We start from the raw sequence: 24423 nt of genomic DNA on the forward strand, positions 1-24423 counted from the left end.
GTGGTGATGGTTACAAATGGATTTTAGACAGTAATTTCAAGGAAGCAGATGAAAGTTACTCGTGCTCCTCAATGTAATATTCATACAAGATGATTTCTCTGTTTAGATCCAGTGTAATGTTCAGACTCTGGAATACTTGCTTTACAGATTAAAACTCTTTTTAAAAAATGATCCTGCAAATACATTCAAGAAACAGTAAATCATTTTATTCCCTCTGGCTGTGATTATTTGAATGTGTTTTCTGTAAAACCTGTGTTGGCATTTTTACCATACATACTTGAATAATGTAACTTATTTTCATTTTTCTTTCAACAGTTGTACATGTCTAAGAAATAGGGAGTTTGCAAAGCTGGCTCAGACAAGAATCATGTGTATTTATTATGTCATGAGGAAGTTTTTAGCTATAAAGGGGAATTATGTCAAATTTATTTTTTTGGCTGATGTTTTAAATTTGTGCCAGTTATCATATTCAGTTAACAAAAAGAAAAGTTATTTGGTTGCAAATTAATATACTAGATGTATTGTAGGATAAGATCAAGTTCTACCAGTATTTCATTTTAAAAACACGTTTGAGGACATAACTCCATCAAACAATATGCAAATATTTTTAATACTGTTTTATTATAAATTGGTTATGATAAAGGAAATGCTCTTAAGACAATTGGAAAGGGGTGAAGGGTTACAATTTTAATTAAACAGTAATCTCCAGTATTGTAGGCAAAACAATTTTTGGAGTGACATTGAGGTTGGGAATAAATCAGGGCAGTGAAAGTGAGTCAGTGATCTGGTTGTCAAGGTAACTCTTTCAGATTGGAAAATAGCACCCAGTAATGTGACATCTAGAAACACAGGGATTGCTCTCTATGTCTTAGAATTAAGGTTCAGAGATTGGAAGTTAAGCTTGCACATGATGAAACTCTTTTAATAATTAGGATGTTTGATTTAGAATGAATCAGCATATTTAAGACATGTCTTTACTTAAAAAAAAAAACCTGAGAAGTATCAGCTTCTGTGTAAATCAAGTGCAAAAGAACTCACTTATGTGCATGAGCGTTGTTGCTGTTGATGCTGTTTTTGACATCCAAGCATAAATTTATTTAAAAATAAAGTTTTTCTTAGGTACAGTAACTCCTGCAGTCCATCAATTCTTAAACCAGTAAAGGACAAATGTTGATATTTTGTATGTGTTTATACATACATGTATGTATGTACTTATTTATGTATATAGGTATATATATATATATACACATATATATATAGTTAACAGTAGGACCTATATTTTTAATATCAAAGTAATTTCTCAAAGGAATAAAGGATACACAATAAACACTTGAGTTTCTTCATTGTCCTGAGGAGATAGGACATCATAGGGTCATTGAAACCCATTGGGTGTTCTTTTTTCTCTCATGAAGATTACTAATACTGAATTTTTAATTTTTTAAAATATTCTTTCTTTTCCTAATATTTTTCTTTATATATTTAGTTTACTACAGGTAATGTGCATAAGAACCCATATGATTTATTCTACATTCTTAACTTTATCTAAATGGTATTATTATCTGAAAACTATTTTTTTGCTCAATATATTTTTGAGATACATCAGAGTTGATATAACTAAATTCAGTGTATTTATTTCTGAATGATAAAAGTATCTTTTAGATTTATTTTTATTTTGAAAATCTGTTAGGCCTAAAAAATATATTTTTGGTTTAATTGTATTGTTTTCTGAACTCTGCTGCTTGAATTTGTTTAATAGCTATTCCTCTTTCCTCTGTGAAAAGCCTATTCTTATTTTTAATCCACTTATCTAATGGATTGCTTTCCTTTTCCATTTGACTTTAATAGTTTTTATATATTCTAGACCTCAATAATTGATTGCTTATATTGTTTTTTCACATGGTATGTTTACATCAATGTAAATGCTAAACCGACCTTCCATTGTTGTTTTATACTGCATTTGTCCATAATATATTTTCTTACTCATATATTGTTCAATTTGATTTACTAAAATTTTGCTGGGGATTTTTGTGTCCTGTTTTATGAAAGATATTGTTCTACAGTTTAATTTTCTTTTAATATCTTTACTTGTTTTTAGTATTAGGGTAATAATACTAACCTCATAGAATGACTTGGGAAGAATTCCTTTGCTTTTTAATTTTCTGGAAAGTTTTTTCTTATTTCTTCCATAACTTCCACAACTGGGTAGATATTTTCACTAAAGCCATCTTAGCTTAGTCTTTTCTTTGTGGGAAGGTTTTTAAACTACAAGGACAATTTGTTTAATAGATATTAGACTAATCAGGTTATCTTTTTCCTCTTGGATGAACTTCAATAGTTTGCAACTTCAAAGGAATTTGCCCATTTCATCTGAGCTGCCAAATTTATTAGCATGAATTCATTTGAAATATTTACATTTTAGTATCTGTAGAACTTGCAGTAATATCATTTCTGTCACCCTATATTTATGCTCTGTTCCATTTGAATGAGAGGAAATTATTTCATCAGTATTTCTTAATTGCACTGCCATCAATATTAAGTTGGATAGTGTACCTGGTCCAAGATTTTGCTGCTGGAACCATGGTTGAGGAGAGAGAAGCTAGAACAAGGCACATTACAGCTCAGAGAAAAGATCCTATCAAAATTTTCCCCAAGAAATTTTATTTACCCATGAAATCTGTTTTTAGGCAAATAGAAAAGCTCATGTGTCAAGGAAAGAAATAATAAGAACTATAATTTTGCCAGTACATTCTTTTAAAATAAAATCACACTTTTCTCAAGAACCTTTAAATTAAGACATATTAATGGACTATGATCAGATGTGTGTATATTTGTTTCTATGCATGTATTTGTGGGTGTGTGAGTGTATGTGTTTAATGATTTTTACTGCATGAAACTCTAAAGCCATACTAAATAAATTCTTCAGGTTTTAGTATTTGGTATCTTTGCTCATTTGGGAACATAACTCTGTTTTACCATTAGTGGACCTGCCTATTTTTACATAGGAGAAGGATAAATATTTTTGTAGGAAATCAGAATTGCAAATCAACTTGTATTCTAAATTTAGGCCAGATCCCCACACTAGAGTGCCTCTTCATAAAATAAATAGCTGGGATTCACTGCGCCTGGAATGAATGAACAACCCTTAACTCCACAGCATTTGACTGAATGATGAGTCATATTGAGTCTCAAGTCTACAATGAACCACAGTATTTGTTTCCATCATGGTCATCAGTGGGTAGCTGAAGGATAAAATATAGCCCAATTATCTTACGTGCATTTTCAACATGCAGTATCAATATACTGTATGTAAACATGGAATTTAACTAGAATATTGGCTCTGAATAATTCTTTTTCTTTTTGGCCCCATGTTGTGGGATACTGCTCAGAATTTTATGTGTCACTGAAGTACTGTGAGAATCGGGGGTTTAAAAACTAAAGTCCTTTGGGGTGTGCAATAAATGATCAATGTAGATTTCTATTTAACCCTGAAGTTTGTTGTCTAAGATTAGTTAGAATATTTCTTTTTCTTTCCCAGTAGATTTGTTCTTAACTTTCTTCTAATTTCTGTTTTTTCAAAGCACTGTTAATATATATTACTAGTTAATAACATAGACAGGAAGTGAGACATGATAAAACAAATAATAGGTTTTAGAATTTATGTCTCATTTGACATATCAATAAAGCATTAGGGTCTATAGTTTGACGTAATACCTGGGCTGTATACCTGTAATACCTGGCATTATAATCTGTCACTTCTGGACATGAACTCTGCTCTACACTATGTCCATTTGCCTCATAATCAGCTCCAATATTTCTCTCATATCTCCCCTACTTTTTCTCCAATGTTTCCATCTCACTGACTTTTTGCTATAATCCCCTTTCTGAGCTTGAATATTCCAATTAATCCCTGCCAAGTCCAGCTTCAGCAGATCCAGGGTTCCCTGAAGGATGGATGGTGTTATCCACTCATTTGTTAACGGACACTTGAATTGCTTCTACTTTTTGGCGAGAGAGCCTTGAGTTTCTTCCTGTTCACCAGGCAGGCATCTCTGCACGGACCAGAGAGTCAGTTTTATTTATTGAAAAAATGTATGGGGTACAAAACAGAAGTGGCAATTGCCTTAGACCATGATTTCTGATGACAAATTCTTTGGTATGTAAAAATTTCTCAGAACATAGTTTGGTAGAAGACTCACGTATAATCTTTATCAATAGTGATTGATTGTAGGTGATTTAGATGCTTATCATATGGGAAAGGAAGGAATAGCCTGTTGTCTTGAGGGGGAGTGAAACAGGTTTCTCAGGAAATGTAGTACCTGCTGCCATAAACACAAAAGAAGAAATTCCTGTAAGTTCCTTCACAAGATACAATTAGCATATTTTTAGGATAAGAGGGCAAGTCACTCCTGATACCAGTCAACAATGCGCTTTGGGGGTCGGTGCTCAAGCAGAAATTGAGTGGGGGTTGAGTGGGTGTAGACGCCTGTCACCATCTGATGGTGGGAGGCCTTGCAAACCCACCTTCCCTCACAAGGAGTTTTCTCGACTTTAGTGAGTTCAGAAAATGGCTTCCAGCAAATACCACCTAAAAGATCTTCCAATTTATCAAAATTTATATATGTGATCATATCATTCCCTCTCTTCAATCGTCTTCAACTATTCCTCTTCCTCTACAGCAAACCCCACTTGGATTTAGAAATCCCCACAATCCAGTACAAGCCCCTTTGCAGTCTCATCTTTAAAATCCTTCAGCTTTCTTTGCCTTTCTTCTTGACACCCTTCTACTTGTCTTGTCCTTTTCTCATTTATCTTTTGAAAACCTAGTCATCTTTTAGTACCGTATTTACACATAATTGAAGATTTTTACATTTGCTTCTATATTTCGTTTGATTTTGCCATTCAACTCATTTTTAAGCATACAATTCAGTGGTTTTAGTTACATTCCCAAATACGCAACCATCACCACTCTCTTTTCTACAACTTTTTAATAATCTGAAACAGAAATTCTGTCACTGGGAAGCAGTAAGTCCACAACCCCACACTTCCTCCCAGCCCTGGACAACTTTAACTGATTTTCTTTCTATATTTCCTCCCATATTTTTTTAGATTTTTCACAAAAGTGAAGTCATATAATATTTGCCCTTTTTGACTGGCTTTTCCCTTAGCATGATATTTTCAAGGACTGCCCATGTGTGATGTATATCAAATTTCATTATTCTTTATGGCTTAATGACATACCATTGCATGTACTTGTCACGTTTTTATTTATCCACTCATTTGTTAACGGACACTTGAATTGCTTCTACTTTTTGGCGATTGTGAATAATGGTGCAATGAACTCTGGTGTACAAGTGTCTAACCAAGATCTCACTTTTTATTCTTTTGAGTATGTACCTAGGAGTGGAATTGCTGAGTTATGAGGGAATGTTATGTTTTTTCTAAAGAGTTGCCAAACTTTTCCACAGTGGTTACATTCTAACCAGCTTCCAGACTGCTGTGACACTGAGGGAGGGTCTGCCAAACGTTAAGTATAAACCAAAGTTTTCCTGGCATTGTCAGGTAGTCTTTCTTCAGTCAGTAAACACTGCTGTCAACCTTTAACTGTTTTACAGAGTCCTGATAAAGTTGGTCAGTTTCTGCTTGCTTTTCAAGTTTTCTGTGGAGAAACAGGTGCTTAGACCTGGCCGCTCTGCCAGTTGTTGATCTTTCTCAACTTCTTTCATTTGAGATATTTAAGACTCCCTCTCTTCATCCATCATGAATTAATTCTTTGGTTTCTCTTGCTATATCTTTTATACATCTACACGATGTATTGAGACTTAATCATGTATTGAGTTTCCTTATAAAATTATGAACTCCTTGGGGCCCAAGATAGTATTTTATTCCTTTCTTCCACTTACTTGATGTTTGTTTGACTTAATTAGTTATAGTTTTCATTTAATTTCTACAAAAATAAATTGAAGTAAAATATTTGGGAATTGATAGGAAGCATCGTAGACTGAAACAGTACCTTTAGCTAGTGCCTAAGTGTAGCCCAAGGAGAAGAAAATCATTTCAAATTAGAGAAGTGATGTTTTATATGTGGCTTTGGAGAATTAACAAATACTTGAGAAGGAGAGACAGCTCAGTCATAATGGAAAGGGAACCGAGTACGCTGTTCAGGAAGATGGTTCCACCTTTATCTCTAGGGGTCCATAACCTCTGGTTCTCTGTCTTTTGTTTGTTTGTTTTTACCTGAACATTAAGAGATTACAGTAGAAATCCCTTGGTTACATAGCATAAAAAAGATATGTGTGAAAAAGAAAAACTACTAAAAGTTCTGTTGTAATGTGAAAATTGTATCCTTTGCGCACAGTATTTGAAAACACACGAACAGCATATATTGCTTAGATACAACATTCTAAAGACTGCAGGGCACCTACCTTGGTGCCCTAGATATATTGTGTCTTAGGTTCTTGAAAATAGTATCTCCTCAATTATCAAGTGTTCTTTTTGTTCTAAATTGGTTGATTTTATTTCACTTGCTGCTCATTTCCCAAAATTTCTTTTAATCACAGAAACAGCTAATAATCATTTCTATCATTTGCTGTGAAATTAGCCCTGGAAGTGGGTAACAGTTCCAGGAAATTATAAATCAGTGGTTTGATTCTTTCAAGTCATGTAGCTTCCCTACAGCAGTGCCAAAGACAGAGGTTTCAAATTGATCTGACAAACAAACGAGAAAACACACTTTGAATTATGTCTTTTGAGTGGATTCCCTAGCAGCTTGAAGGAAAAACTGTAACAGTTTTTCTCATCAAGAGATTCTGTTGGTTACCATAGTTTCTGCATTTCTTAGTGCATAAAATATGCTTTATAATTCCCTTATTAAAATACAACAATTAATATGCCACTATATGGGGCTAGAATTTCCTCATTTGCCAATTGAGGCATTGGTTATGTCATTTACATCATCTTATTTATCCTTAATGAACTATAATTATTATTTTAATTTGTTACTTTTCTCATTTTACTTTATTATTTGTAATACATCTGTTAAATTTTACAGAGGACCTTTAATGAGAGAGTTCACGTGAAATCACTTTAGTTAGCTAAATTAATAAGGCCAGGTTTATAAACCTTTTTATTTTAAGAGGTTCAAGGTACCTTAAAATGAAAGATCAAGGGATTCAACTTGCAGCAGGCCTACTGTGGGGTGTCTGGGTGGCTCAGTCGGTTAAGTCAGACTTCAGCTCAGGTTGTGATCTTGTGGTTTGTGAGTTCCAGGCCCACATTCGAGGCCTTTGTGTTGACAGCCTGGAGCTTGCTTTGGATAATGTGTCTCCATCTCTGCCCCTCCCCTACTCTAATTCTGTCCTTTTCTCTCTCTCTCAAAAATATACTTTTTTTTTTTTAAAAAGCAGACTTTGCCCACTTCTTGAGTTGTTTTTAAACAGAAGCAGAGTATTCAGGTCAAGTGGACCACATGTATGTCTTATTTTCTTTTTGCAGTCTTCAAACATTTAAGGATTTTGCATTAATATATAGATGTAAAAAAAAAAAAAAAAAGAGAGAGTGAGAGGCAACTGAGCTCACATTCCTGTGTGCCCCAAATCAGCTGGAGCTGGAGAACAACGGCTTTTCTGTGAAATCTCATTCACAAATTCCCTATAGGTAGCACCATTTTCTACTGAGACTTCCCCCATCTGCTCTTCTGAGTGTTCTCGGCAAAATTCTAGGCTTGCAAATCTTGTTTCAAAGGCATGAAACTGGATTGGAGCAATAAACTGGACTGCTTGTGGGGTCTCCTTCCCTTCCCCTTGTAGAAGATAGAAAAGATGAAGATACTTCAAAACTTTCTTTTTTATATTTATGTTTGTTGCTGTTTAGAAAAACTGTGGCCCTATGTTACTACTGACCAATGAAAAACTAAATATAGAGATTTTCTTTATTGGCAACCATGCACGTGTGTCTGTAAATGCCCATAGTGTGCATATAGTTCTCGTAAGAGGACAAAAATTAAAAAAGAATAAACTAATATAATAAGGAGTAATCAGTCCAAATCTCACGATGAACGTTTCAAGACAGGAATCCAGTGTTTGCTCACAAATTACTGTTCGAGCACAACGTACATTGAACTGTATTACAGGAGATGCTCCATTTTGAAAAGATGAGGAATCTTATTGTATGACTGAAATTCATTTCATTTTGTTCAATTTTTCTGCTTAAAGTGGTTATAAAATAGTTTAAAGCAATCAAGAGTCTGGTGGTTTGCCAGCTTTCAACAGATAAGCTGTTTTTCAATAATTATTTTCCAATAGTGTCATTGAAGTTGAGCACATTTTAGTTCCTCCTACTCTTCAACTTTCCTTTTAATTAAATATGTGTCTTTTTTTCCTGTTAAAAATTTCTATCGCCTAGGCTGTGAATATGAAATGTGAATATTAACTCTTTGATTCTTTTCAAGTATTCCCATGAGGAATCAGAAATATCATGTAAGATTTGTCCATGGTCTCATTTTGAACAGAATGATTTTTAAGTAGTTCCAAGTCACATAATCAGCTATGAGTTCTTCAGTTAAAGAACTCATATTTCATTTAAGACAGGCATATTCCTACAGATGTTTCAGGAAACACTGAAAGTAAGTAGAGGATTCACATCTTAGATATTTTAATTCTTATATATTTAAATACATTCCAAATATTACAGTTTTTTAAAATTTTATTTATTTAGTTTGAGAAAGAGAGAGAGAGAGAGAGAGTGCATGAGCAGGGGAGGGACGGAGAGAAAGGGAGAGAGAGAATCCCAAGCAGGCTTTGTGCTGTCAGTGCAGAGCCTGACACAGGCCTCAATCTCATGAACCATGAAATCATGACCTGAGCCAAAATCAAGAGTCAGATGCTTAACCGAACACCCAGGTACTCCCAAATGTTACAGTTTTGCTCATAGTTTTAGTACAAGTAAGATCATCCTTCCAAGTGTAAATACAAACCACCAAACTTCTTCTAATAAATATATTCTCAGTGTGTGAATATTCCTTTCCTATTGTTTAGGAGGCAGGTTTCATGAGCACAAGAATTACATCTCTTTTCTTTGTCATTTCTACCCCATGCTTAACACACGTATTTGCTTAATAAATATTCATAAATGGCTATTAATAGGAAACCAATCAGTATTTAAAAGGATGTGCTTTTTTTCTTTTTAGATGTCTTGTCTTGTTATAGCTGGAGTTTTTTAAAGAGCCAATTTAATATATTTCCATTTCAAATAGAAAACTGAGAAAAGAGAACAAATTTATATGTCAAAGAGTAAATTTACCAGATATGTTGAGAGAAGTCTTATGAATCAATTAAATAAAAAAATGGAAGTGGGCAACAGACATGACAAGACAAGCCACAAAAAAGAAACATAAATAAGTCATGCCTTACTGGGGTGACCTTCTAGTTAGGTATGTGTAAAGCTCTTTATCACTTATAAGACTTTATCAATCCTGCCCTTGGGAACACAGATTGCTACAACGTAAAAGTCTGAACTGAAATGGCAAAATAAAATAGCTGCTCTTTTTGAAATTTTCAGGGCGTCTGACCCCTGTGTCTGTCAGTTATTACATATCAAAATCTGGTTTGACAGCATAATATTTATGGGAGATTTTCTGAATGGTGAGCACTCCTGCATATTGCTGGTCTCTTTCTCTTTAACAAACAATAAATTCATACTATCCATTTATTCAACAATATTTATTACTAAATATTTATTAAACATTAAACATATATTAAATGCATATTAAATACCATATAAGTAAAACAAATTAGTTAACCTAAAATATTTTGGGGACAATGAAAACACTATCACTGAACAATTTAGGGTTTTATGGAAAAATTTGTGCTTAATTAAACTAAACTAAAATGTATGCTCACATGAAACTGAGGCTTCAGGGAAAGCTTTGCTGGATACATGTCACCTGAAAGAGGGCACCAGGAAAGAGAATAATAGTAACTAGGACCTGTAAGTGAATAAATACATTGCATTTTTATAGCCTGTAAATGTTCCAGTAATTCTTTTTATTTTCTCTATAATTAAAAGTCACTTATTACATGAGCATTATATACTAACTGTTCAAAAATTAGATCATACATACACACAAATATCATATAAATCATTAATCTGGGGCACCTGGGTGGCTCAGTAGGTTAAGCATCCAACTTTGCCTCAGGTCATGATGTCGTGGTTTGTAGGTTCAAGCCCCATGTCAGGCTCTGGGCTGACAGCTCGGAACCTGGAGCCTACTTCAGATTCTGTGTCTCCCTCTCTCTCTGCCCCTCTCCATGCATGCTCTGTCTCTCTCTCTCTCAAGCATAAATAAAACGTTTAAAATTTTTAAAAAATAAATCATTGATTCAACTATGATGGATTAATATTTTGGTGAATCAATATCTGATAGCAGGATTATGCATAAGGGTGGGGAAACACTTTTTATATTCAGATAATTTGTGTGTATCATGTATATGTATATTCACCTACACAAACATGTAAGTGTTTAGTATGTAAGCTTCATTTGAGTCCTGTTTTATCATATATTTAACCAATCTCTTATTAAAGAGTACATTATTTAATTATTAGAAAATAACATTAATTACTGCTTCTGGCTAGTGGAATAGTTTATATAAAACCAATAGCCCAGGATGCCTAGGTGGCTCAGTTGTTTAAGTATTGAACTTCGACTCAGGTCATGATCTCATGGTTCATGGGTTCAGGCCCCAGGATTAGGCTTCGCACTGATGCAGAACCTGCTTGAGATTCTTCCTCTATCCTCTGCTGCTCCCCAACTCGTGCTTTCTTTCTCTCTCAAAATAAATAAACTTAAGAAAACAAAAAACCAAAACCAACCAAAACCCCTGCTCAGAACAACTGGAAAAGGAACATAAAATGAACAAGCAAAACAGAAAATGACATTGGTCTGATGGCATCAGAGAACTTCTGAGGCAGCTATGTCCTTTGAGGTCAGATCCTCGAGTGAAGTGTTGTGCACTTGAGACAGGGTTGTCAGATCCAACAACATTGAAATATTGGATGCCCCACTAAATTTAAGTTTGAGATACACAATGGACAATTCTTAAGGTTAAATATGTCCAAAATGCTGCACCCACTCATTCCCAAATGACGTAAATCTCATGTCCTGTGTGTGGTTATTCTGTCAAGGCATTTACAAGTTCATGGCAAAAATGGAAGGCTGTGAATGTGGACATGATAAGAAGCTAAGAAGCCGAAAAGCTGGAAGAGCTTTAGATAATATCACAGGCCTAGAAAATAAAGTATTTGTATTTGTGTTTTCTAAAGGATCTGAGACTTAAGGGGCAAAGATTTTGGAGAGAGGGCAGGCGCAGAGAGAATTCATTTGTCACTGTTAATTTTCCCTTCTCCACATTTGCTGACTTAGCAAACCAGAACAGGTGACTATGAAGTCAGACAGAAAGAGAATAAAGAGCAGAACATAGTTTTAAGCACCATCAGAGAGCTTAGCAGACAAACATTGAAGGGCAGGAATGCCAAGGTCTCCAGGAAATATTCAGTTGGGCACCTTGGAGAGCTGCATACATACCAGTGGGGCAAAGTAGAGTTAGATGGAGAAAAACATACCCAACCCAGCCCCAAATCTGGTCAGTCCCTGATGAGATTGAAATGGTCCCTCTTTCGTTTTCAGAAGATAAGGCACATCTTCTATGAAGAAATGTCACATTGCCCAAAATCTTTACAGTTTTTCTAATGAAATGTTTAGAATTTGGTAAAAACGTATCTGACATACACACAACAGCACCAAGAGAAAATGGAATAAAGGATAGAAATAGAGCCACCAATGATCTAGATATTAAATTTTTTGATACAAATTTTTAAAAATTGTGATTAATTTATTCAAAGAATGGCTAACATGATTAAACACTTAAAGAACTGGATTCTACAAAAAGAATAAAATAAAAAAAGTAGAAAAGTACAATAATTGAAATAAATAGATTTATTGAGCTGGAACACAGATCAGTAAAATGCATGTTGAAAAACAGAAAAGGATAACCTCAAATATTTAGGAATAAATCACATAACATAGCATAACATAACAAACCACTCCACAAAAAAGTGATTTATTTAAGTTTGAAGATAGTTCAAATAAATGCAGATGTACCTCATGTGATTGGATTGGGTGACTTGATATTATAAAGTTGATTTTCCTCAAAATGTATTATATGTTCAATGTAATCCACTTAAACTCTAGCAGTTACTGCTGGATGTGTATGGCAGTTGATAGACTGACTCTAAAATTTACATGAAAATGCAAAAAAACAAAAATAATCAAAATAATTCTGAACAAATTCTGATGTTTTACGCTACCACATATCAGTAACTATTATAATATTATAATGTATGTTATATTAATATATTATCATATATTATTATATGAATTACATTATATAATTCACATATTATATATTAATTATACAAATATGAATTATATTGATATATTATCATTATCATTTCTATTACTTTATAAATTATAATATTTAATTAATTGTATTATAATAATGTAATATTTGGAGCAATGGAACTCAGAAATAGTCTGTATCTGCATCTTTCTATTTCTATCTCTACCTCTATCTCTAGGTGTGTCTCTAGATATAATTGGTGGAAGATGAATTACAATGACTGTTCATATTTGTGACATTTAAAAAATGTATATCTATCAAACTCAAAAATCATAAATAGAGTTTAGTCTGTTTTCATAATCCATTGAGACAGTAAGAGTTTTGCTTAGCTCTCTCTTACACTACTTATGAAAGGACAGCAAATAATAGGAAGTGACAACTGTCACTGTACAGATTGTGTTGTGAAGGTAGTGTAACCGCATTGACCATTCAGGCATAGAGAGGGTTACGCCATGGACCATAAAGAGAAATAGGGCCTGCTAAAGAACTAGATGCTCAGGTTTGGGAAGCATAGGTGTTGGGCAGAGGTCTTTGTTAAATGCTTAAAAAAAGATAGTGTTTTCACCAGAAGAGGGCTTTGCATCCTGTGATGTTCTGAGTTATTTGGTTTTTAAAATTTTTTTAAATGTTTATTTATTTTGAGAAAGAGAGAGAGCAAAAGAAGGGCAGAAAGAGGGAGACACAGAATACAAAGCAGCCTCCAGATTATGAGCTATCAGCGCAGAGCTCAACATGGGGTTTGAACTCATGAACTGTGAGATCATGACCTGAACTAAAGTCTGACACTTAACCGACTTAGCCATCCAGGCGACTCTTGAGTTATTTGCTTAATGTGACCTTCTTAGGCACTGGTTCTACATTCAGTGTGAGGTACTGAGGCACTTATAAAGATGAATTGTTTTCCATGATGGCTGTACCAATTTACACTCTTGCCAACAGTGTACTCTATTGAATACTGGAAATTTACTAAGAGTAGATTTTAGATGCTCTCATCACACACACACACACACACACACACACACACACAGTAACTGTGTGAAGCTATGTTAGGTCTACTATAGTAATCATTTTAGTCTGTGTAAGTGTATATATATGTGATAACCTTTCAATATCTATACAATTTATATTTTTAAAATTAAGTAAAAGATCTGTTCTTTAATGAAAGATGAATTGGATATGATCTTCACTAGTGAGCGATTCACTGTTGAAGAAGACACAAATGAACAAAGGGCTTTCAGAGTACAGCTGGGGAATTGATTAATTAGGCTTAATAGGAAGTCTTCTGAGAGGAGGTATCCTGTGAGCTCATTAATGAAGGCTCAGGTAGATAATGCACATTGATTCTATGCATTTTTTCCCAGAAATCCATAAAAAAAACTCATATAGCTGTTACCAAGAATAAAATCATTTGCAACACTCAATTCTTTTTAACAAAGAAGCCCCTTCTCATATTAAGTATTCATTTCTCAACAAATGCTCCATTGATCTTCTCATTTGTACCAGGCATTAGTATAAGATGATAGCACGGGGAGCCTGCGCTGGTAACATGGTAAACATTTTATCCTCATGAAACTTATACTTTAGTAGAAGAGACATACAACTGAAACAAAATGCACCACAATATGATTTCAGAATCTGATAAATCCTATGAGTAAGAGAAGGAAGAGCCAAGAGTTAAGGTCTACCTTAGCAAGGATGATCAGGGATCCCCCTCTGAGAAAAGGCATTTGTGAATAAACCTGAATGGTGAGGAGAACGGCACATGAAGATGTGGGGAAATATTCCACGCGGTGCGGACCAGGCATTGAGGGTGCACTTACACGTTCTTATTTCTTACTTTTATGCTGGTAGTTTTCAACTTTTAATTTTGGAATCAATTAACCTTAATACTTTAGATACTTCAGAAAAGTTTTCTCCTAAGTCTTCTTTTTCTGGACTGGCAGGTCTTATACAAGCAAAGGCAATTCTCTTTTGTACTAATTACTCTCTACCTCTTAATCACTGACTAATTACTTCTATTTGAAACAGAAGTTTTCAATGTTCATGTAGAAGTCAGTAGGAAGCCTGTCTGAATTATAGGTGCTGTTTTTTCATGCATAATGTGCAGCAGAAGAATTCAAGAAATGTCTGCCTTTCCTTTGTCCAAACTCAAGTATTTTGACAATTTGGTATTTTGTTATTCATTCTGACTGATTCCATATTGAAACTACTAGAATCATTATATTAAAATAATTCACCTTAATCTGAAGCATGGAAATCTAGCATTGTATTTGAAATGAATGGTGACGATTTCTGATTTTTCACAAATTAGAAAACCAGTTATGTGGGGAATGGAAAATCAGATCCTTTGTATAAGAAAATGAACAAAATTCATAGATGGAGAAATTTGAAGTGGAAAATAATGTGTTTCTAAAACAGTTATTATTTATATTTAATCATTGCTTTTTCTTTTCCAAGGTAGAGATATGAATGCTCTGGATAAACAGATACCTTGCCTATAAATAAAATGTACTACACAAAATATAGGTATATAAGGATTGCTATTCCAATAGAATATTTGAATATTAAGTGAAAGCAAATATGAACAAAACACATAGTCATTGCCATAATCATAAAATTATGAAATAATGCATATCTATGAATTGGAAAAATGCACATAATAAAAGCATGTTTCTAATAATGAATTTACCTTTCTTTTCCTCATCTTACTAGACTTAGAATACTTTTTGGACTGGTAATAGCATTAGGTCAGATCAAGATTAAAATTCTGATGGGCTGATCTGCAGTGTTATTTAAAACCACTCCTAAATAAATCTTTTGTGTTTTCCAAGAGATAGGGAATAAGACTACCTCAAAAACTTTGAAACTGCTTAAATAAGATGGAAGGTTCAGGATACCTTCCCAGGAATCTCATATATTTCCTGAGCCTGTTTGTATTTGTGATTTATTTATAAAATACTATTTTTAAAACTATTTTTTAGGGGCACCTGGGTGGCTCAGTAAGTTTAGCATCCGGCTCTGGCTCAGGTCATAATCTCAAGGTTCATGGGTTCAAGCCCCGTGACTGGCTCTGTGCTGACAGCTCAGAGCCTGAAGCCTGCTTTGGATTCTGTGTCTCCTTCTCTTTCTGCCCCTCCCCTGTTCATGTTGTCTCTCTCTCTCTCTCTCTCTCTCAAAAATAAATAAAACATTAAAAAATTTTAAATATTTTTAAATACTTATTTATTTATTTTTGAGAAAGAGAGCAAGAGCTCTAGCAGGAGAGGGGCAGAGAAAGAGGGAGAGAGAAAAAAGTTCCCACATAGGCTCCACCCAGCCAGCACAGAGCTGGATGTGTGGCTCAAACTCACAAACTGTGAGACCAGAGCCAAAATTAAGAGTCAGACACTTAACCAACTGAGTCACCCACATACCCCTATAAAACTACAATTTTGATAGAAGGAAGATCCCAGAGGAGGGCATTTGTTAGAGGGGCAACTGAGTGTTAAAAGTGAATTGCTCAAGTAAAGAAAACGGTGTGATGGACCATTCTCAGTGTAATGGCCTGGAGTGTTCCCTGGAAATAAACTGATAAGTTCTGTTTAAGCATATCATGACCACTACTGGGACCACGCGATTTAATAAGCTCATGACCAAGTGATAGCCCACTTCTATTTTGGGGGACAAAGAGGTTTCTGGTATAAAGGAAAACATCCTATCATTAAAGTCTCTGCCTGTTAAAAGTGTTCTTGGCAGCAACAGATAGAAAAATCAGACAAATAAGGAAGGGGTGATTAGCTGCACACAGTGAGTAGTCTTGAGTTAACAGAGTCCAGGACTCAAACAGTGATTCACTGATGTGTTTAGGGATCTAGGATCCTTCCATTGTTTTGCTTCTCCACCCAGAGGGGGAAATATGGTAATTTGGGATTCAAAGACTTGTGGAGGCTTGGAGTAAACATTCTTGGGTTTTTTGAAAATATCATAAGAAAATCAGAGGAGATTCTGGGAAAATACTTGTCTTTCTGCTACTTAAGCTGAAGATGTCTTGTTGCTTTGGTATCTAAAGTATTATTCAAAATGTAGCATATTCGTGCTTATATACAGGTAAGTCCTGGGGCATTCTATTACATCCGTGCATTTTATTCCCTTTTAAATTAAGTGTTCTTATACTTTAAAAAAAGGGAAAAAATGAAAAGTGGGTAAGAAACTTTTTCAGTAGGATGATTATAACATGCAAAATGTCCCTGAGGTCTCCTTTGCTTTCAAGATTCTTTTTACCTTGCCCGTTCTGCCTTTCTATAAAATTTGAAAATAACAGAACCCCCCGACTATTGTAAGTCATGCGAGTAAAGCTGATTACACATAAAAATGAAAACTGAATCACTGCATAGACTTAAATTTGATTTATTACCTCTTGTTAAATAAACTGTGTGAGAGAGGAAAAAAATCAGAGTTGCATTAGTCTTTCATCTTTACCACAGTTTTTTTCCTTCCGTATCAAAGATGTGGGCATTTTTCATATGTAGTGGTTACATTCTTGAGAAGAGAATTGATTTAATATCATTTCAAAAGATTTAAAGAACCAATCATGCTATTAATATTAGCTAACATTCATTAAGCAATTGCAATGTTTTACATATTATGGTAAATACATTGCATATATTTTCATGTGATTTTTTTCATGTGAAACTATTTTTTAATAGTTTATTGTCAAGTTGGTTTCCATATAACACCCAGTGCTCTTCCCCACAAGTGCCCTTCTCCATTACCACCATCTCCCTTAACCCTTACCCTCCTCCTTCATTTCAATATTCAATAGTCTCTCAGGTTTTGTGTCCCTCTCTCTCCCCAACTCCCTTTCCCCCTTCCCCTCCCCATGATGCTCCATTAGGTTTCTCCTGTTAGACCTATGAGTGCAAACATGTGGTATCTGTCCTTCTCCACCTGACTTATTTCGCTTGGCATGACACCCTCGAGGTCCATCCACTTTGCTACAAATGGCCATATTTCATTCTTTCTCATTGCCATGTAGTACTCCATTGTGTGTGTGTATATATATATATATACACCACATCTTCTTGTTCCATTCATCAGTTGATGGACATTTAGGCTCTTTCCATGATTTGGCTATTGCTGAAAGTGCTGCTATGAACATTGGGGTACACGTGCTCCTATATGTCAGCACTTCTTTTTAACAACTCTCAGAAGTATATATTATGATTCACATTATTTTACAGAGGAGAAAACTTAGGTTTGGAGTGACAACATAATGTGCCATAATTATGCAACTGACAAGATTTGGCCTTGGATTTGAACCCAGACATCTGGTCACAAAGCTCTGACTCCTGAGTTGAGTGGCTAGTTCTATAATTATTACAACGCCGCCCCTCCCACCCCCACTCTGTGTGCTACTGCTAATACCGGTGCTCTATCTCCAGCAATTTGTAGCACAGTATATTTCATTCTATCTTTGTTCAATTTATTTAGCCAGAGTATTTATTTGCAGAGCATTTTGTTCTACCTCAACAACTGGTTATTTAAATTGTTTTTTATTAACTTGGTTAATAAAACATTGAGTCTTCCTAGTTCTTGCGTTTTACAGCCAGAATGATAGATCATTAGAGTAATGCCTGGGTTAAAAATGCTTTGCTGTGTTTTAAAGTCATTGTTTCATATGTGATAGATGTACTGAAATATTTTTACCTTCTCCTCCTCCTCTTCTTACTCCCCCTCCTCTTCTTACTCCCCCTCCTCTTCTTCTTCCTCCTCCTCCTTCTTTTGCATGGACTTAAATTGAAATCAAGATACCATAGTTTTATTTTCTTCTCTTTTGAATATGAGCAGAACAAAAGTGAGGAGGACTTTAAGTAGGGCACCAATGTAACTTGTAACATATGACTGACATGGTGGTTGTCTTAGACCTTTGGGGCTGCTATAGCCAATTAACATAAGCTGGGCAGTTTAAACAACAAATTTTATTTCTCACAGTTCTAGAGCCCAAGAAGTCCAAGATCAAGACTCCAGCAGATTTGGTGTCTGGAGTGACCTGCTTCCTTGTGCATAGATAGTGTCCTCATATGGCAGAAAGCAGGCTAGCCAGCTCTCTCTTGGGTTCCTTTTATAAGGCACTAATCTCATTTATGAGGGTTACACCCTTATGATGTGATCACCTCCCAAAGTCCCCCCCTTTATTATATCATCACATGGGGGGGTTAGGATGTCAACATATGAATTTGGTGAAGAAGACTCCAAAGATATTCAGTCCATTACATTAGTTTTAGGATTTCTTAGAAGAGGTGGATATTTTATTTGTAATAATATACAAATAAAAATCAGTGTTTCATTCTTAGGACTTGGTATTGTTTCTTTTGCCTGAAATTAGTATTTCTTCTTTGACTTAAGTTATCACAGAAGCAGTTTTGTGGTAGAGAAATAGCATGATATGTGTATGAGTGAAGCAGATAACACAGTGAATGAGTGAGCAGGTGCTGGGGAAGGGAGATGGCATTGGTTTCAGAACTACTCGGCTTTTAATGGTTGTGTTACATAGGGCAAGTTTTTAAATCACATTGTATCTTCAACAGAGTCATTTGTAAACCAGAGATAAAAACCGCAACTACCAAATGTGTTGTTGCAAAAATTAAATTATTTAATCAATGCAAAATATTTGGAAAAGTGTCAGGCAATAATCATGCAATAATGCTATCTATAATTATATCTAGAAAACCCAATTATTGGCCCTTTAATAAAGGTTAGGCTTCCTGACCTCCACCAGCTTTCTAAGGTCCTACTGTAAGTCAGAAGGATACGAGAGTCTTCCTGTTGGCTTAGCATTCACCATGCATCCCAATGCCTTTCTTGCCCACTAATTTATTTGGCAGGAATGGTACTTATAATCCGGAGTTCTCAAAATCTTGCTTGAAATGTTCTTGGACTCCATTCCTGTAAACATATAACATGTTGGACTAAGATAAAAATAGATCTTTCCAAGGAAGATTCCTTTCTAAAGGAATGATAGAATTCAAGACACTCAAAAAAACAGAGAGGGAGGAAAACCATAAAAGACTCCTAAAAACAGAGAACAAACTGAAGGTTATAGGAGGGGAGGAGATGGGAGGACGGGCTAAATGGGTGATAAGCATTAGGGGGGAACTGGTGATAAGCAGTGAGTGGTATATGTCAGTGATGAGTCACTGGGCTCTACTCCTGAAACCAATACTACACTGTATGTTAACTAACTTGAATGTAAATAAATACATTTTTAAAAAAAGAATTCAAGGCACTCTCACACATACACTCATCTTTTCTTTCTGTACATGTACATCTGCTTTGTTCTTAGCCAACTGGCTTTCTCTGGGTTCCTGGTCCCATGATAGAGGGTAGGTGGTCACCCGTGATTCCAGAGTTTACATGCTATAACCTATGTACAGTTTCACTATAGTAGTGTCTCTTTTCCTAATTCCAAATTTCCAGAGAAGGCAGTCTGATTTCGCAACTGGGTCTGGTGTGCAATCGACTGGTTCAGGAGATAGTAACATTGTGGGGTGGGGGGGGGTTGCTTTAAAAACTACCCTCTAGAAATTTTAGGGAGGAGAAAATTAAGGCAACTGTGTTGAACTTAGAAAGTAATATGAAAGTGCTCTATTACATATATACAATAGATTACCTCCAGGTTCTGATACAATAGACCTTCTCATGATTAAATTGTGGGAAATATTAGCTTAAAATAGCTAAGAACATATAATCTATTCTGAGTGAGACTGAATTTCTTCCGACAAGTTCTACTTATATTCTGTTTACCTTAAGCTCTTATTTTCTGCTGTGTCAAAACATAGTACCATTTGCAGAAAATTCATATTTTATGTATATGTGTTTATTTAAAGTTTATTTTAAATACTAATGTCTTTATCAACAGCAGTTCTTTGGAGGTTTTGCTCCAATATAATTGACAAAATGCTCACTGCTAGTTACTTCCATAATGTTTAACAATTTCTTAATCTTATTCTAAATGAATGATTCTTATTTTTTCTTACTTGGATGACTCTGTTCCTTCTGTCTATATCTTTACTCTCAATGTTCTTTGGCAGCTCTTTCTGAGTGGGACCTATGATTGTATTAAAGGAAAAATTCTTAAAATTATTTTTGGTAAAAAGATGAGCTGTTTGGTGTCTTTATCTGTCAGGTTATTGGTGAGGAGATAAAACGCTCAAAGTAGGTAATTGAACACTTAAATGAAGGGGCTATTTTAATAGGTAGAAAACAAGAGAGGACTTTCTGGGCTGCTCAGTCAGTTAAGCATCAGACTTTTGGTTTCAGTGCCAGTCATGATCTGGAGCTTAGTGAGTTTGAGCCCTTGCATCGAGCTCCTCACTGACAGTAAAGAGCCTGCTTAGTATTAATATTCTCTCTCTCTCTTCCCCCCCCCCTCTTTCTCTCCCTTTCCTCTGCTTGTACTTTCTCCAGGGAAAAGTACTGCATCCTGGCGAGAAAACTTTATGAAGAGAGCCACCTAACCTTGGTGACCTGGCAGGAAGAGGGTCAGGGGGATAAGCATGCATTTACTCCCTTCCTGCATCCTGATCTCATGTTAGTGAAACCATTGGAACCAAATGGAACCTAGAGAGTAGGTGAATCAGTTGATACAGGTAATATAGGTCAGCCTTTCTGGGTACAATACAGAGTGGAGAAGGGTGAAGGGGATCTCTAGGGGCACAGAAAATATATTCAACCCAAAGTCTAGTCAAAGCCACTTGTGTTCTCTCGAATCTCTCCTTCACACCATTAAGTTGGCAGAAACACGTGTTATGGTATGTGTAACCTACACAGATACTGGCCTCCTTTAATCAATTACATGATCATATACGATCACTCTTAACTCACTGTGTTAACGCAAGGTATTCAAGTCCTAATGTGTGACATCTGCCCAATTCAGATCTTTCTTTAGATTAGGCTGAAGGTTCTGTGACTCTGCTCCTGCACTAACTTCTCTGTCACCATTCTTGCTGAGGGTCATTAAAAATCTTGTTTCTCCCGTGGGAAGATTAGTTTCTTTTTGGAGTTTAAGTTGAAAACAGATGTACATTATGCAGCCCATGACACCTTCTGAGTGGTGAAAAAGTAGGGATATTACTGTTTAATCAGTTCAAGCCAATAGTGTTTCTATGGATGGAGCATTATTAAATATTCCCTAGTCCTTCTTAAGCAGATCAGGGGAAGCCCTATTTAATCATCTTATGCTGAATATTGTTTGAGCTGTAGAAGAATTCCCAACAGAGCGTTTTACCTTGCTGAGTTCAGATTGACCAAGAAATACATTTTCAGAAGTGTCCTAGTGTTTACTGCTTCAGTTTATAATTAAATTATGACCTCTAGTTATTGACATATGGCCCTTTGAATAATTATTTCAGTGGTCCCTTTGGGAGGTAGATGGCTACATATCTCCAGGAATTATGAGCGACATATTCTACTCTATAGACTTCTGCTGTTTTGTTATTAATTGGTAGTCACTGACTTTATATTGATAGGAGAAACATGCTGCATGCTGATCTTGTTCTTTCTAGAAGAAAATGAACACATTATCATAAGACCACGGCTCATTTTTTCATGGTCTTCTGATCACAAGTTGTTTCAGGTTGTTTCCTATGATAAGCACACTTAGTGAATTAAGTACAAAGAAAAGAAGTAAATTGCAAAATTTTTAATGAATGTATAAGCTAAAAGAGAGAGAATGTTAAATGTAAATTAAATAAATAATATTAAAATCCTATATTGGTAAATTTCCAACCATAGGAAAATCCATTATTTTTATTTATTTTTTATAATAGTTTATTGTCAAATTGGTTTCCATATAACTCCCAGTGCTTCTCCCCACAAGTGCCCCCCTCCATGACCATCACCCCCTCCCCTCCTCCTACTCCCCCTTCAGCCCTCAGTTAGTTTTCAGTATTCAATAGTCTCTCATGGTTTGTGTCCCTCCCTCTCCCCAACTCTCTTTCCTCCTTCCCTTCCCAATGGCCCTCTGTTAGGTTTCTCCTGTTAGACCTATGAGTGCAAACATATGGTATCTGTCCTTCTCCGCCTGACTTATTTCACTTAGCATGACACCCTCGAGGTCCATCCACTTTGCTACAAATGGCCAGATTTCATTCTTTCTCATTGCCATGTAATACTCCATTGTATATATATACACCACAACTTCTTGATCCATTCATCAGGTGATAGATATTTAGGCTCCTTCCATGACTTGGCTATTGTTGACAGTGCTGCTATGAACATTGGGGTACATGTGCCCCTATGCATCAGCACTTCTATATCCCTTGGGTAAATCCTTAGCAGGGCTATTGCTGGATCATAAGGGAGTTCTATGGATAGTTTTTTGAGGACCCTCCACACTGTTTTCCAGAGCGGCTGCACCAGTTTACATTCCTACCAACAGTGTCGGAGGGTGCCCGTCTCTCCACACCCTCACCAGCATCTATAGTCTCTTGATTTGTTCATTTTAGCCACTCTGACTGGTGTGAGGTGGTATCTCAGTGTGGTTTGGATTTGTGTTTCCCTGATGATGAGTGATGTTGAGCATCGTTTCATGTGCCTGTAGGCCATCTGGATGTCCTCTTTGGAGAAGTGTCTGTTCAGATCTTCTGCCCATGTCTTCACTGGATTATTTGTTTTTCAGGTATGGAGTTTAGTGAGTTCCTTGTAGCTTTTGGATACTAGCCCTTTATCTGATGTGCCATCTGTCACTATCTTTTCTCATTCTGTCAGTTGCCTATTAGTTTTTTTTGTTTGTTTGTTTCCTTTGCAGTGCAGAAGCTTTTTATCTTGATGAGGTCCCAAGAGTTCATTTTTGTTCTTGATTCCATTATTTTTAAACTACTACATACTTTTAAAAATTTAACACTTACATTGGGATTATATATTTTTCCCTTAAAAATTTGTGGTAATAATCTGTGATCTCTTCTCAGTTGCACTGCTCTCCTTGCTTACCCATTGATCATGACTAACAGGAGTGCAGTTTCAAGAATAGCACGTTTTATACCTTACAATTTGGGAAGTGATGTCATATTCCATGCATTCTTTGAGTTTGTTTTCTTCCTTTTCTCCTGTCCTCCCTCCTACCCTCTCTTCTTCCCTCCTTTCTTTTTTTCCCCTTCCTTCCTTCCTTCCTTCCTTCCTTCCTTCCTTCCTTCCTTCCTTCCTTCCTTCTTTCCTTCCTTCCTTCCTTCCTTCCTTCCTTCCTTAATTCCTTCCTTTCTTTCTTTCTTTCTTTCATTCAACTCAGCATTAAGCATTTTGAAGTTGATCTATATTCATATATGTAGCTTTAATTCAAGAATTTTGGTTGCTGAATAGTTTTGAATTATATCATCATATCACAATTATTCCCTTCTCTAATTAATAGACATACAGGTTGTTTTTAGTCATTTCATATTTCCTTTATATTTTACATATTTTTTAAAAATTTCTTTAAATTTGGACACTGGTATACATCTCTGTAACTATTACCTAGATTAAGATGTAGAATATTTTTAACTCTCAAAAGGATTTCTTTACATGTTTTTCTGGTTAATACCTCTCCCATCCACCCACCCAGGATGATCACTTTCTGATTTCTATTGCTATGTATTTTTTCCCCTATTTAAGAATTTCATATAAGTGAAATATACAGTATGTATTCTCTGGTATCTGTTTCCTATGCTTTACCAGTTTTTGAGATTCATCTATGTTATCTTGTGTTATGAGTCTATCATATTTTCTTTATATTCATTCTCCTGTTGATGAACATTTGGGTTGTTACCAGTTTGGGGGCTATCGTGACCATTTAAAAAAATTAAATGTTTATTTTGAGGAAGAGACAGAGTGAGCAGATGAAGGGCAGAGAGAGAAGAAGACAGAATTCAAAGCAGGCTCCAGGCTCAGAGATGTCAGCACAGCGCCCAGTGCTGGGATCAAACTCACAAACTGTGTGATCATGACCTGAGCCAAAGTC

The sequence above is a fragment of the Suricata suricatta genome, chromosome 2, assembly GCF_006229205.1.
Source record: "Suricata suricatta isolate VVHF042 chromosome 2, meerkat_22Aug2017_6uvM2_HiC, whole genome shotgun sequence".
Taxonomy (NCBI): domain Eukaryota; kingdom Metazoa; phylum Chordata; class Mammalia; order Carnivora; family Herpestidae; genus Suricata; species Suricata suricatta.